The sequence below is a fragment of the Passer domesticus genome, chromosome 1 (assembly GCF_036417665.1).
Source record: "Passer domesticus isolate bPasDom1 chromosome 1, bPasDom1.hap1, whole genome shotgun sequence".
Classification (NCBI taxonomy): domain Eukaryota; kingdom Metazoa; phylum Chordata; class Aves; order Passeriformes; family Passeridae; genus Passer; species Passer domesticus.
The window spans coordinates 134724898-134741258 of NC_087474.1; the positions used below are offsets into that span (position 1 = coordinate 134724898).

Below are 16361 nucleotides of genomic sequence, written 5' to 3' on the forward strand. Positions count from 1 at the left end.
AAGCACTAAGTGAAATACTTCTGCATTTGTCATCCAGCTCATTCCCTGACCTGTGCTGATATATCCCAGTCTCGGTCACCTCCTACACTTCTGTGCAGTCTTTGGGAAGGTTAATTAAAAGGCAAAGGCACTAGATCAATGAAAACAGCGTAAATTGCTGTAAACATGTTGAGAATAGTAAATCTGTGTATTAAGATTTTAACCCTTGGCAAATTGCCCTGGGTAAGAGCTGTTTATTTCATTTAACACTCTCAGCTGGATTACTTTCCTTAGCCCAATTAGAGATGTGTGGAATTTGCTACCCCCTTTTTAGTTACATTATTTGATTTAAATGTTGTACCAGAATGATTGAAATACAAATAAAAATAAAAATCTGTTACAGTAATGAAACATTTATTCATTTATTATATTGATAGTATTATGTTATAAACCACTTATGCAAAAACCTCCAACAATTTTGTATTGATTAGACAAAATCCTGATGAGAGCTACAGAAATACTTGGGGGTGCATAGCTAAGAAAACTTTATTTTTAATATCATGCTGGGCATATATAGGCATAAAGTAAAAATTACTTTCCTCTGGAACTTTTACTTTACTGCAACTTCAAGAGGATCTCTCTTCTGTATCACCTTATACACAAAGCTTTATTCAACTTCAGTGAGAGGCATCAGTAATGTCTAATGAGAGGCATCAGTATCAAAACTGTCTTTTAAGGAGGTAAATCCTCTTTTCGGGATTTACCTAAGAACAGGGATAAACATTAATTCAAAATACACCACATTATAGTTAAAAAAACCCAAAACAATCAAGCAACAAATGAAACAGAAATCTAAGCAAACATATCTATTCCTCAAGATGTCTCCATAATTAAAGCTAATTTTATCTTCTGGTCTCTATATTGCTATAACTGGATCTTTAGTCCCACACCCCTGTTTACAGTTCTTTCTTGTCCTTTGTTCTGCCAACAGATTTTTGAGCAAAATTACAGGACTGGCATGCTTAAAATTCCTCATGAATAAAGACCAATTCCTGCTTAGAAAAGATACGTCTGGCTAAACAGCTATCAAGTGGTGAGGGTTTGGCTTGCCTCATCTGTGTTGTTGGCTCAGATCTACTTTTGCTTCTATCCACAGGACACTCCCATGAACAAGCCAGAAAGAGGGGAATATATTTGCATTTCTTTCACTCTTCTCAGAAATGCTATCAGAAGTTAAAAATAATGATATATATATACAATATTCCAAAAAGAGAACATGAATATGGTTTTAAACATTACAATATATGGATTTTCTCAGTACAATAATGCTTCTACATACAGGGGCAGGGTAACATTATTCAAGTTCACTTCTATTTCTTTTCAAGAGATGAAGACATTGCAGATATGGTTGAAAACTGAAGTGTGCTTAAGAGGACATGAAAGTACTCACTGGTTCCAGTGGGATTTGGGCCTTACTATCTGGACTTCCAGGAAATTTGCAGAGAGAATTGCAATGATTGACCTTTTACCACTGCAGACAGAAAGCCGATATCTGCCTAGCCACAGTGTTTTGACTCCTTCCATAAGAAATTATTATGGAATATTCACTCTGAGGGTCTGTGACATCCAGGTCTTTAATAATTAAGTCCAAGTCCGTACATGTAGAAGCAGTTCAAAATCAATTCTGTGCAATTCACCAGAGTCTGAGGTAGGACAATGAAAGGAATGAGGAGCCTGGTGGGATGGATGAAAGAGGTCAGGGATAGTCCCTAGTCCCAGGGCTATGTGGGGAAGACATTCCCACCATGGCATAGTGCCAAGGAGGTTATTGTAGTCACCTGTCATTGCACAACTTCTGGATGAATGTAAATTTGACTTTGAGAAATGTAAACTTCATTATCATAATGACTAAGCTAAGAGGAAGCCTCCCCTGATAAATGTGTGCCTCAGATAAACAGAAAATAACTCACACACATGCATTGCCTTGGCTGCTGGATATGGCATCATTGCCAACAAAAAAATTTCACAAAATGTGGTACAATATTTTTATCCTGTATCTTTAATCAGTAAGGCTTTAGTTTGCAATTTTTGAATCTTATTTTAAATTGCAATTTGCAGATACTTGTGCTTGTATTTTCTTCCTCAGACCATTATTTCACCCTTTTTTTCTGTTAAATAATCTGCAGTTACCCTCCTTTACAGGTCTCAGAACATATTTTCAGCAGAGACACATTTTGTTCTGAGAGACAGGATGGGTCTGTCACAGGTCAGCCTGACTGAGGGAGAACACCAGGTTGTCTGACATTTGTCGACTTCTGTCCCTCTGTGGGGCTGTGTCAGAGATGTGGCCCATACAGTGATTTCACACTTTTGCAGGTCAGGAAGGTTAGGTTACTACTCAAATCTAAGGCAATGAAGTAAACAATTCCTACTTTGCTGAAGTTTCATTTGAGTGGGAAGATGATGTGTATACCCAGAGCATGTGTTGTTTGACATGCTCTAGCTTCAGTGCTCAGACAAAAGATCCATGAATCACAGGCAGTGATAAAAAGTGTCTCAGGGAGCAAGTTAACATTAAATAATTAGTCTCCCTTTTAAGGGCTTTGATCAACTGAATACAGGAGGATTAGCTGCAGAAGATTAAGAGGAAGGAAAGAATATATACAGAAATATTAGAATAAATATATCTTTTTCTGTGTTACATAACTTCATAAGGCATTTACCATCAAAGTTAAACAGGTCCCAGGAAGAGGACAGCACTGAATCCTGGCCTTTAAATGCCTTTTATTGCCATGCTGATGAAGGAAAAGGCAAACAACTGAGTTTTTTCTCCTAGCATCTACTGGAAAAGTCCTCTTCATGTTTTTCTTGGTTATTTTTAATGGTACAGAGATCCTGCTTTTTACTGAGAGCCACACAAGATTTTTAAAAACATTAATGTAACTCAGTGGTACAAAGCCAAGAGATAGCTCTATATCCCCCTAACTTCCATTCACAAACCCATTGGTAAAGTAGTTCAAAAACAATTTGCAGTGAACTTGTGCTTGTGTCAGCAAGAAAGGAGACAAGAACTGTTTCATGAAAAGACTTGGGGAACTCATCTAGTTTCAAACAGCCTATTTTCTGCCACACTTCATATGAAGGTGTACAATAAGCCAGGTAACCTGCAATGTTCTGGATTCAGAAGTGTCTTTTTCAGCTGCAAAAGGTGGATTTTGAATCTTGATTACCACAGTTCTCTACAAACTAGTGACAGTAGCTGTGAATCTCTGCTAAATCCTGTTCATCATAATGAAAATTGGCTTGAAATACAGGCTTTTATGCCTGCCCATTCAGACTAGATCCGAGTCCAGACTGATATGGAAAAATAGGCAAGCGCTTTGAAAGAATGTAATTTTACTGATCATATCTAGAACTTGAATTCATGTCTCTCTACTCTGCTTACAATTTCCAGAATAAAAGAAAACAACCAAAGCTCCAGTCACACCAAATGTTGATCCTACTCCAGGGACACACATTTCTTTAGAGGCCAGATACCGAGTTTTCAGATGTAATTTTCAGTTGCTTCATTTTGGAGCCTGTAGGACCAGACTGTTAGGAAGAAGTAGAACAAAACTCTGAGTTTATCACATAGCCAGATAAACGGTGTTGTCTTCTTAATTGCCTTTCAGTGATGCTAACTTTTGTTTATGCCCAGAGCTTGATGAACACAAAACAAAACATCCTAGGCTTCCCTCCACTATGCTGGCAGAGAATAAACAGTACAACAAATTGTTTCTATAACTCAAAGTTTTTCTCAAGAGGAGCTACTTTGTTTGTACTTGGATAAACACGAAAGTAAACTCTAGCAAAACTGAATTTTAACAGAAATGGTGCAATGCAACCATATTGATACAGACATTTACCCTCAATTCCATTAATAAGCTAAATTCCTTATGAAATACGGGAAGAAAACCACATTTTATCACCAAGTGATTCAATTATTTTAAGAGATCCAAAGAGATTTTAGTCTTTGCCTTGGGGAAAAGGGGAAATGAGATTGGAGAACATTTTGTACATCCAAAAGTATACAGTGGGCCAGAAATTGAAGATGGAAATCTATACAGAGGCTACTTTCTGGTACCACTGCCCCTTGGGGCACTCTGCATATTCAAAATACAGGCCAGGATTTTAATGTTAACTTTCCAGTTGCCATGATTTATGTGCATATTTTTGTTCGTTGCCCTAGGCTCCAGAGAGACCAGAACTTCAGCCAGAAAGGTAGTGATCACAGACACTTGAGGCACAGCAGTTTTGTACAATAAGAAATGTGATGGTTTTCATGATAATCCTCAGTCCATGAGAAAGGCGTTATCCTTGTTGGTGGAAGTCACCAGAGGAATGGAAAAATAAAGGGTCCATCCTGACCAATGGGAAAATTGTAGGTTTTGTCATCATCAAAACCATAAGCCAGCACTGAGGGCAGTGGCATGATTACCACTAGCAGAGATTGAAGGGGGGAGTTACAGGATTCGCTGTGTGTATCAATACAGGTCTTCCTTGCTGCCCTGCAGCATTAGAAAAGTCCCTGGCATAGACCCTGGCACATTCAGCGCAGCCAGCAAGGGTGACCTGAGCAGACAGGTGGCCCCCTTTCTTTACATCTTAGAAGAGCTTGATTTTTGCTTAACAGTCTTCTCTGCAGCCATACTCTGCCCATGCTGTCCCCTTTCCTACTTGTAGTGTCAAGAATAATGATTATAACCACCACTAATTTCCTATTTTATTCCTAATTTCTGCTATTCCTCTATTTCCTGTCTACTTTCTAAATTCTACTCTTATTTTTTTTTGTTTCTTCTTCGTGCATATCAAACCAAAACAGTGCACAGGTGCTGACAGAGATGGCAGAACTTTATGGCATTTTACTTGCTCTCCTATGAGCAAAGGAGAGTCACTGGGACTTGTCAGACTTGAACCTGCAGTCCTGTACACATCAGCTGCTTTCTTTATAGGCTTGGCTTGTAGGTGACCTTTGAGATGGAATCATAGGAGATTATAGGGTTGTTCTAATACAATATCCACAAGTGCAGGAATGCATCTCTATGTGCACAGGAGGTCTGAGATCAGGGTCAGCAGTGAATAATGAGGAGGACAATAAGGAGCAATAAATAACCCAGACTTGCTTTCAGATAGAGTATTCAGACAGATTTTCAGTGGACATAATTACCAAATAATTATGTCTATGGACATAATAACCAGGTAGCTGCTTTACCACTTAAAAAATTAATCATTCTTTAGTGTTAAACATTGTGTTATGTTTTAACCAAAATAGGAGTTTTGCTTCCTTCTAATTGTGTGGACAGGAATGTGTCGCTGCTTTAGTCTCTAAGTGAAAGCCTTGTTCTCTAGTTCTCTACAAAACAGAGTAAATTCAAAACTCCTAAAGCTACAGCACAAAATCCCACAGACATGTGAACAGGATTATTATTGGTTTACCCCTAAACAGGATTACAAATGAGAATTTAGAACAAAGCAAGCAAAATTAGTGACTTTCTAAAGAGTATAAAGACAAAAGTAACCTCGCTTACAGTCACTGGCACTGAAATAGTTCACTAATGCCAGGGTCTAACTGTGCCTGGCTGTTCGTTTTATACACACCTCCATTGCTCTAAGAAAATTTGCAAACAGTGTGACAGAATGGAGGATTGCCTACTCTTGAAGTGTTCTATTATAAATGAACTCACAGCAGCTCTGTACTGCATTTCAGGACAGGAAGACAAGAATGCCATGTACAAGTGAAACTGTAGGCTTGTTTGAATAAGCTGCATGTAATTATCCAGACTGGAAGGTGGCCAGGGCACTAAAGCTGACCCTAACACAAACCTTGCAGCATTCAGAATCCAGCATATTTGCAAACTCTTTTCTGCAGTTCATTTTCCAAGGTTCAGCATTCAACAGGAATGTATTGTCTGTTATATTCTGACGGCAGCACATCCTCCTCCCAATTATAGTCCCCCAATCTGCTTTTGCTGACTAGCTCTGATATATTTAATTGTTTTTTCTATTAGGGAAATGGAAGAATACAAACAATAACTTACTCCTTCCTTTCCAGCAGCATGGATATGTTTAAGTGGCAGTGGAAAATAACTCCCCAGAGTCTCTTCTCAAGTCCAGACAACAAAGGTCTCAAAATGGTGAGAGTCATGTGCTCCAGGGTGAAGGTTATTTGCGTCAGGATGAGGGTCATGCACATCATGAGCACTTTACATACAAAGATACTCTCCACTGAGTCCCAGTGCATACAAAATATCTTTGAAATCACAACCATTAGCAAGCCTGCCCAACTTTGCTTATTTTTAATTTGTCTGGTAAGCTGCCATCAAAAGCAACAATATCTCTTTCCTCATTCCTCAGACAGTATAAAGAAGGAGCCACTACCTAGAACAGCTGGGAGGGAGAGGTCATTCATCGTATTCTCCGTTGGGAGCAGGAGCCAGTTCAGCTGTAGGGTTTAGAATCATAGAAACATCAAGGTTGGAAAAGACCTTTAAGATCCTCAAGTCCCACAGTGTTTGTTTTGGAATGATGAGAAATGGGTGGGAGGTGCAGTGGTTTGTCGAGACAAAGGTCAGTATGTGCGAGAGAGAGACTATATAGGTCTGTTGGCAGAACTCAGTTTACAGGAACAAAAGCTTTCATGAAACATGACTTATAAACTCTGCCACCTGGGATTCAGTAAGGGATGCTTCCAGATACTATATCAGCCTTTGAAACTAGAACCAAACAATGGGACTTTTAATAACAAAACTTTTTTTTTTTTTTGTGACCTACTTTGTTACTTGGCTATAAATTGGCCCACAGTGGCAAGGGTTTGGGCCCTGATGATTACATTTTCAAGAGGAAAAGGACAAATTTACATAGTTTTCAGTGTTATATATGCAGGAGGGAAGAGCAAGCCTGTTGCTGGCTGGCTCCAAGTTAGAGGAGCCAGCACCTAAACAGAAAGCGAAATCCCAAAAAAACAGATCTAGCAACACAGAGGAATACGGACCACATTGTTTTTCCAAGCAAATTTCTACAGCAGGTAAAACATAGTTATGCCTTATGATTTAAATCTGTGGCATGCAATGACTGCATGTTTTGTTGCTTGTAGTTAGCTAACTGATGGGCACCCATGGTTTTGTGTCAGGCAAAGAGTAAGGCTTCACTTTTTGTGATACAGCAGACTCCTCAGAATAGTAATCCCCCCCCCCCCCCCCCATTTTTTATTAATTTGTTTTCATTTTCCTGGGCATTTCCACAAAGCTGCATTTTGGACACTTTATTTGTGTCGCTTTTAAATTTTTGACATCTTTAATGACCTCAGCCAAACAATAGAATAATTTTTTATTTTATAAATACTAGTGAGGAGGTTCATATTTTTGAGGGCTAACTGTCCCAGAGCTGTCTACTGATGTTTATTTAACTAACTGCTCTATCGCTGAGATCTGGTCTTACCTTCTTTAACAATACCAGCATTGACTTAAAGACAAATTATTGGACAACAAGGCCTTCTATCATTACTTCTACTGAAGGGCCTTCCAAGCAGTCATATTCTAATGTTTCTGCTGCCAAAGCATTTTTGTATTATCTCCTTCTGTGGCTGAGGCCTTTGTGGAAAAGGTTGAATTAAATGTTACATTCACATTCTTTGTGATAGAACTGCTCATATTTTCTCCACACTTTTTATCTTTCCTCAGGTAAGGAAGGTGGTAAGGAAGGTGTGTGATCTGATCATCTTTATGTGGCTTCTCTGTTAAACTAACAGTTTGGAAAGCTGGAAGAGAAAGAAGTGTTGGGTGAGTTCTTTTGGCAGTAATTTGACCTAAATGTCTGGAGACTTCCACTCAAAGGCATGACTGTAACAGCATAATAATGAAAACAGTAAGTGGACATGGCTTCTTAGCATTAGGCAATGGAGTAGCTTGGTCCCATTGATACCGGTAGTGCTGAAAACAGAATTTATCAGTTTTGCTTTCAAAGATTCAATCTTTGCCTTTATTAATTTCTCCACAGACAGGTAATTATACTCACACTATAGTTCTGACATTCAAAGTCAGTGTCAGGAACTGGACTTTGAAGTGAAAAGGTTCAAGTTGAACACCCATGGAGTTAAAGCCTTTTGCTTTAGGAAAACACTTTTCTGTCTTTCCAATACCAAAATAAAAACTCTGATGTAGCATCACATAAATGAATTACATATTAATATATAAAAATGTCTTAAAATATTATTATATGTTTGCGTTCTGATCAAAATGAACACTATGCAAATAACATTTGATACATTACTTTGGCTATGAGACAACTGTAAAATAAAACAGATGGCAAGGGCTAGATAAAATGAATGGTAACAGAAATGGTATTAAGTAGTTTGCAAATGGGACAATAGTTTTGATTAACATCAGCAGGAATTACAGAGATAATAGGAAGTCTACAGAGTTCTGAAATGCATTTTAGTGTTCCAGTCTGCAATAATCTGCTGTGACAGAAACAGATATCACACCATTTAGTTAGATCAGCTTTCTGCATTGACTTCAGCTAGTGTGCTTTCCTTTATGGTGAGCACAGGTCATCATGAAAAATACAATAAGAAAATTCAAATCTTATTGAAAATTAATTTTAACCATTTCCTTTTTATTGGTCATGGAAGGGACAGCTCATAATAATAGCCTAATATAGGAGACTTGTACTTACTTAGCAACCTGTAAGTTTATCTCTTAGAAAAGAGATAAAATGATTTTTAAGCCTATTGCAGAGAAAAGTAAAGGTTAAAAAGAGCAAAATTTGGGGAAAATACATTGAACACTTCAAAGCATACAAATGGTGATGAAGTATGTAGTTTTATTTTATCAAAGGAGTTTTTCTTCATATAACCTGACATCTGTTGATTAAAAGTACTTAAATTCAACTTCTAATGGACCCTTTAAATTTCACATAAAGCAGGGTGACCTCCTTAGTGGTAAGGAACATATGGGCAGCATGACACCATTCATCAGATGTCAGAGCAGGCTTTACTTACCAGGGTGAATCTCAGCTATGTCTGGGTATAAAGTTACATGCTGGGAACATATTGTAAAGGCAGATTTACTAATTCAGACATCAAAATTATGAACAAAATATTTACAGTTAAATTAAGGTCAGAAGTGCAAAACAAACGAACCCCTGCTGAATTAATTTAAAAAAGTACAGAGTAGGATACAATGTTTGAGTTCTCAAGGTCAAAATTTGAGCCTTAGATCTGAAATGTGCCTTTTGCTTGTTTATCTCATAAAAAAAGTGAACGATAACCTCTCCCTTTTATGATTTTCCCTCTTTCCCTTCACACAAGGACAATAGATATTACAACCCTAAAAAATTATATCAAGAAAATAACATTAAGTGAACTTTACCCTCTAGCTACAGCTGTTGAACTCATAAGTTCCATGAGACTGGAGAGATCCAGCAGGGCAAATAATTTGTATCAGGGGATTAATCTGAAGGGGCTAAGAATAGCTGATTTAGCTCTAACAGAAATCAATGCAAACTTTTACAGTGTTTTTTGGAGAAAAATTGATCAGATCCAACAGGAAGACAATTCTGAGTTAAAGCTGAAATTTATCCTGTTTAGTCTTATGTTCTATTTCAGCTCCCTCTCTAGACAAAAACTGACAAAGTGAGAAATTGCATAACAATGACTGGCTCAATATTGCTTGATCTGTGTTTTCCCACAGCTATTCCTGCATACACTATTATTCAAAAATGAAACACATAAATACATACAATTTACAGTTCACAGTTGCTTCTTATAAATATAAGAAGCGTAATATAATATAATTAATATAATATAATATAATATAATATAATATAATATAATATAATATAATATAATTAATATAATATAATATAATATAATATAATATAATATAATATAATATAATATAATATAATATGTGTAATATTAGGTACTGACCTAATAGGAACAGTACAGGCAAGGGCAAACATATTGTATTTTAAAATTCTAATATTCTAATAATTTTATTGAAAATAATTATTAATATAAGTTGAAAGAAAAATTAATGTGGACTAAATTAATTTCCTTACTTTTAATGATGTTGATTATAATAGATCTAGTTGGAAACCTGTGGCTTCTAAAGACAAACGTCTGACAAAGACCTTTAGTTCCTTTTCAGTTATCAAATTTCAGTTACTCTAAATAAAGAAAGCTGATGGTATACCAAAGCTATGCCAATAAAATTCACAAATATTCAAATTAATTCTATACAGTGGGTATACATTCCTCTCCCTCAACCTTACACACACTTTTCTTCATGTTTTTTGTTCAAACAGTGCATACAACCTGTCCTTCAAATATCTTTTAAAAGGAAATGTTAGTTCTGGCAGCCAGTGTGTTGTAGATGTACCTTGGCAGAAGAGAAGTATCTTGCTTTAAAAGGTACCTGCCCTCTAGCATTTAACAAGAATGTCAAACCCTAAAGTAGGTCAGCCTTGTAATTCTGAGCAGCCTTCTTGTGACAAGAGCAGTGTAAACACCGTTCTAAGTGTTTGTGTGCAGTTACCACCCTCATGTTTGTCATATGTCTCTTGGCCTACTTTTTGTAAATTCTTTGCTCCTATTGTTTGGTACCCAAAGTTTTTATTCATGGACCCTGAAAAGTCAGATGAACTCAGAGCTGGCAGATATGTGTCACCTCTGGCCACAAGAGCTGCAAGAAGGCTGTTCTGAGTCATAGTTATCCTCATCCAAGAAGCTGCACTCTTTCATTCCTAGAAGAGCTTCATCCAGAAGTGAAATCCACTCAGGATTCCTCACAGGTTTTCTGCCTTCACAAAAAAATGTCATTTACTTTAAACCAGCCCAGAGGAAGGTTGATTCTTTGAGAGGCTGAGCACAGTCTCTTGTGGTGGAGGTGGCTGGTGGGTGACAGCAGTTGTGAGCCTGGTGAATAGCTGAGCCCAGAGCAAGATGCAAATGTTGGGACAGAAACGAGGACTGATAGATGACATGTTTCCTTTCCTCTGCCTTCATGGGATACTTCCATTCTAGGAAATGGAATAGGTCCATTTTCCTGGGACAAAGTTACTGAGGAATGATTATAAGTGTTCCAATTTTATCAGGATATATGCAGTCATCTTGGCCAGGTGTTTAAACAGGACTCGGGTGTCCTGCTTAATGCAATGATATTGCATTGATGTGGCAGGGGCAAGCAACCTGGCTGAATGTAAATGAAAATCAGCAAGGTCATAAACAATGAAGAAGGCTTTATTTTAAGGAAGAGGATAGGAAAATCATTCCTCTTAGACTAGCAAGTATTTTTTCTTTCAAGCATATGTATCTCAAATAAACAGCTCAGTGTCATATGCCACAATGTGTTCTTTAAAATAGTTCTTATGATCCGCTGTACTGCATTTCAACACATATTTGGGGATCTTAATTGGGTTTTTTTCATGTGTCGAACTGACATTTATTCAAAATAAATATTCATATGACAATTAGTACTAAGTAGACTCTTGCAATCTATTTAAGTATGTTTGTACTGAAAATATTTCGGAGAGATAAACATTGCTTTGCTTGGAACACAACTGATTTCAACAAATGTCAACTGAATTAATTTAAGAAGGAGATGTCTAGCTATAACAAACTTTTTATTGGCCATTGGATTAGGGTGCTCTGTAATTCTGCTTTCCAGAGTATATTTTCATTTGCTATCAATAATTGATATTTTGTCTTTAAAAAAGAACACACCATCATAGCATACCTGTTCATGACATGGATGAAAAAGAATAAAGAAGCAAGAAGCTTGAGAGCAAACACAGTTATTATTTAACAAGCAATCTCCCATTGCCCCTATTACTAAACTCCTTAGTACTTAGCTTAATTGTGTCACTGGAATGCATGCTTAATATTACCCATAATGGTTAATGAGCTGATTCTTCCAGTCATCATCTTCAATTAACCAGTAATCTAATCAGGCTGACCTCTACATTTCATGGGCTGACCAATAAAGCAGGAGGCAGGTAGTCATGAACTCTGCAGCACTACTTCAACACTCATTAATATTTGACTTGTGAATTAAAAAGCCACCTGCCAATACAAAGTTAATCTAGATTAGGAATAAATCCATAATCAAATTTCTGTCAAAGTAACCAGACCTCACAATATAGTGTTTTTGTCACCTTTTTTTTTTTTGGCTGCACATTGATAAATAGTATTAAAAAGGCATAAGCTCTGATAGAAAGAAACAAAGCTTTTTCATTGTTTTTGTATGTAATTATTTTAAATCACACTTGAACCAGGATATGAGTTTGTTCTTGTTTAATTCTTAACCATGTCATTTTTCACCCCAAAGGTCAACAAAGTAACTGTTGCCCCAGGAGGTATGGGATTAAATAGGCTAGGTTTAGTTTGTAAGGACAGGGAAGGAACTGGAAGTGACATTTTGTGCCTCAACGAGTTCATGCTGCTGCACATGTCAAAATGAGCAGACATCAGAACAATTCAAGTGGAAATCCAAGACCAGTGTAGTGAATTCTGCCCAGCAAGCCCAGCCAATGTGTTTCTCTGATATGTGGGTGATGGCAAGACAGGAGAGTGGGATCACTATGTAGGATATTTTCATTGCTGTGATAGTGAATTGCAGTGCATCAATTGCAAATGAAGGACTCTATCAGGAAACAGAACTGATGGTTGGGAATGGTCAACCAATGTATGGTGTGGGGTAGCTAGCTGCTTTCCCATGTAAAGACTTTTGATATAGGTATTCTTCTATCCAAACAAATCCATTTGAATGATCTCTTATTTCAATGGCAATTTCACCATTTTACGGGTAGCCTGTGTGTACGCTTTCCTACTCAGTTACTGTAGAGATTGGAAAGGTGGATACATTTAAATTTTGAATTGTAAATTTCCATTTAAAAAGCAGACAACAAATGACCCCAAACCTGCAAGCTGTGCATTGCTACATTTTTTACCAGTCACTGGAATCAGAGGCAACAATTACAAGACAAAATAAGCTGTCAAACCTGTTCATAGAAACAGTAGTGTTTCCTCATTTTTGGTTTTTATGTGCAGTTCCCTGGAAAGATGGCTGCAATAAACATAAAAGACATGGTTCAAACAACTTTCAGAAAGCTAATTTTTAAACAGCATTCAGAAAGAAGATTTTTGTCAGCTATTGTACAGTACTTTCTTTGTATATATATGTTGATATAATTCTACCAGTCATGGCAGTTCTTCATGGACTCATATTCTGAACCATAACTTTCTTCAAATTTAATTTCTTCAAATTTCAGTTACGGAGAGAGAACTTCTGTACCAATACACTTAAGACCAGTTCTTGATATAGTAATGACAGGCCATAAATAGTTATTAATAATGCAATCATTACAAAATATTAGTAATTAATGTTTATTCCTCAAAAAATGGATCAAATTGGAAATAGGTTCCATGCTCTAGCTATCAATATTAGGTAAATAACCAATCCTTTCCTGACTGCATAATGAGTAAGAAAATGCAGGCTTGGAAGGCTATGCTTATGTTACCCTGGGAAGAGTTCCACACCAATGTGCTGCTTCCCCTGTTAAATTGTTTTTTTGCTCCCAGAATCCCTTTGCATTTGATTAACAAACTCTCCCCAAAACAGATTTACTAGAGAAGCTGTTACTTTAAAGAAGGGTGGATTTCATTGCTTCATGCAGCTGGGAGTTAGACATCTTCTTCTAGAGCACAGTAAGGTGGTTGCATTCCTAAGATACCAGCTCAGATATTAGCCCAGACAGATTCTTGTCTCAGTTTTTATTTAAAGCCTCATATTTTGTGATTCCAATTCCAGTACTTCAAAGTTCTCATATTTAATAATTAATATTTAAAATAAATATCTAAATTGCCTACTGGAAATTTCATTTACTTTTTCCTCAACCAGCACATGGAAATATTGCTATCCATTCTATAAACAAATCTTTACATATATAAAAGATCCCATTCACTCCATAGTTTTATTTCTAGGCAAAGTAAGTCTTGCTTTTACAAGTCTTCACAACTTACGTTTTCATTAGTTTTCTGTAAGTTCTTTTCCATTTATTCCCCTCAGATACTTTCAAAGTATGGTAGATAAAAGCCAATGTAATTTTTAAGTGAAGAGCTTGGCCTCACCAATGTCAAACAGAATGCAGTAATTTTCCGTCAGATATAACACACAACAATAACTAATTAAGTAAGAGCTAAAATTAGCCTTTGTTGTTGGTTTGTCTTGAAAATCATAGTAATGCTGGCTCAAGTTCGACTGAGGAGCACAAAGGATTAGTTTGATAAGTTTTGTTCTTGACATCCATAGTGCTTGCTGCTTAGCATTAGCCTTCCCCCTGAGAGCTTGCAAGTGTACCATTTAGCAATTTGCTATAGATTCTTCTTTGGAACACTTTTTCTCATCTTTTAAAAAATAGTTTATATACTTGTCTTTCATGTACCCTGTGATGTTAGCCTTCATTGCTAGTGGTACAGGCACTGTGGTGACTAGTTCCTGAAGCATTTTACATTAAGTTTGTTGGTTGATACTGATTTGTGTATTATCTTGTATCTTGGTTTGAAAAGACAGGTGTCTGCTAAGGAAGGCAGGAGCCACCCTTGGAATGGAAAATGTAAACCCCTTCTCTCTGAATTGTTATAATTTTGAAATTAAGGGGCTCTTAGGCAAAGATATGAGAATAGGAATAACAGTTCTTTACTGGTAGGCATGATAAAGCAAACAAACAACAGCTGTGGCACTAACACCAGCCAGAACACGAACCCAGCCCCAGCCCCTCTCTCAGCCACAGGCGCGTCCCCTGTGCTGCAGTTCCGTTCGCAGCCAGCAGGGGCGCTGCTGGCTCCCAGTGGGCGGGGCAAGCACAGTGATTCCCCCAGGGCTGCAGGGGGCGCTGTGCTGCGGGCATGGAGAGCACGTGGTAATGGTGGCTGGGTCCAGACGGGAAGGGATGGAGGAGAGGCTTTGTTTCACAAACCCCCAGGGACAGCCGATCCCAGTGCCCCCTCAGGACTCTTGGAAAAACAGCAAACTGGGACTGCAAGGTGTATCAGCAGGCAGCGGGTGCAGGGCTACAGTGCAGTGAACACTTGGAGCAGTGCCAAAGAAACATCAGGGGTGGGAGAGCAGCAACCCAGCTCCCAACAGGGCAGGGAGAGACAAGCTCAGGATCCTGGGCACCTGAGCACACAGTGATGGGTCCCTCTTTTAGTGAGGTGGGTGTTGATAAGGTCCTAGTTCAGTGGCTGCTCTTACAAGCATATCTCTCATGATATGGCAGAAGAAACAGGGTTGGGCTGAGTTCTGGCAGCAGCAGTGAATTCCCTTCTCCAAGCAGCACCTTCGACCACCTTTCTCAGAAGCCGAGACACAGAGAGAGCCCTCAGCAGCACCAGCCCTGTCTTTTATCAGCCCAATTCCTATGCTGTCTCTATCCCTTGGAGAGAAACTCCCAGATAAGAGAAGTTCAACCAGATGCACTCCTCCCCTGAGTTTGGCCACTTCTTTTGTTTTTCTTAAGTACCCAGTTGTTAGTGTTTCCTAGCAATTATGGGAAAAAATTCCCTAAGTAAAAAGGAACAAAAGGAAAGAAACCTAACCCCCAACATCTTCTTATTTTTTACTAAGTCATCTATGGCCAAAAGCAAGGAAACATGGTAACCATTATTGAAAATATACTCATTATGACTCCAAAGCAATAGAAACAGTTTTTGAACATTTTTGTTGTTTTATGAAGAACACTGGGCTGTATCTTTAATTTTTTTGAAAGAGTCTGGTGAATTTGAGGGCTCACTGCATAACAGTCAAGCCAGTTTCATCACAGGGAATTTAAACACCATATAAAGTAAGAGGGAGAGAGCACATACTATTTATAAAAATCACAAGTAGGGAATTAATAATTCAAAACTTTAATCATCTTATGCTCTGCATGTAAAAGTAAAGTAAACATTGGGGGCAACAATTCTGGGCACTTGATTTTGTATACTTATCTTGGTGTGTTTTAGTAAGTCCAGTTAATACTCTCTCAGAGTCCTTCTGGTGGCAGTTCAAGAATTAGCATAGGCCAAAAGCATTTTTAATTGGCTATTGACATGAAGCTACACTACTTCTTGACTAAGGGTATGACTAAAGCTATTCTGTGCCTGCACTAAAGATCAATTAATGCATCCTTAGCTTGTTATAATCAATGTACTTTGTCGGAACTGATTCCGAGAGTACTTAAGCTAGCAAGAACTTACACAAATTCAAACTTCCCCAAGGTTCTGTTCAGATTTGAGGAATTTTGCTGCATTTTAATGCAGAACTTGAGTACACACTGTCCACCCAGTTAGCTAAACCCACAGT

General features: G+C 37.7%; 1 long non-coding RNA gene across 1 annotated transcript in view; it reads left to right on the forward strand.

Annotated features, from left to right (window-relative positions):
• LOC135289643 (uncharacterized) overlaps positions 1-16361 on the forward strand; it is a 32289-nt gene that overhangs the window by 10983 nt on the left and 4945 nt on the right. Inside the window, exons 5-6 of the long non-coding RNA XR_010352393.1 lie at positions 6074-6152; positions 7698-7796. This is a non-coding gene — a long non-coding RNA (uncharacterized LOC135289643). The remainder of the gene's footprint in view (positions 1-6073; positions 6153-7697; positions 7797-16361) is intronic.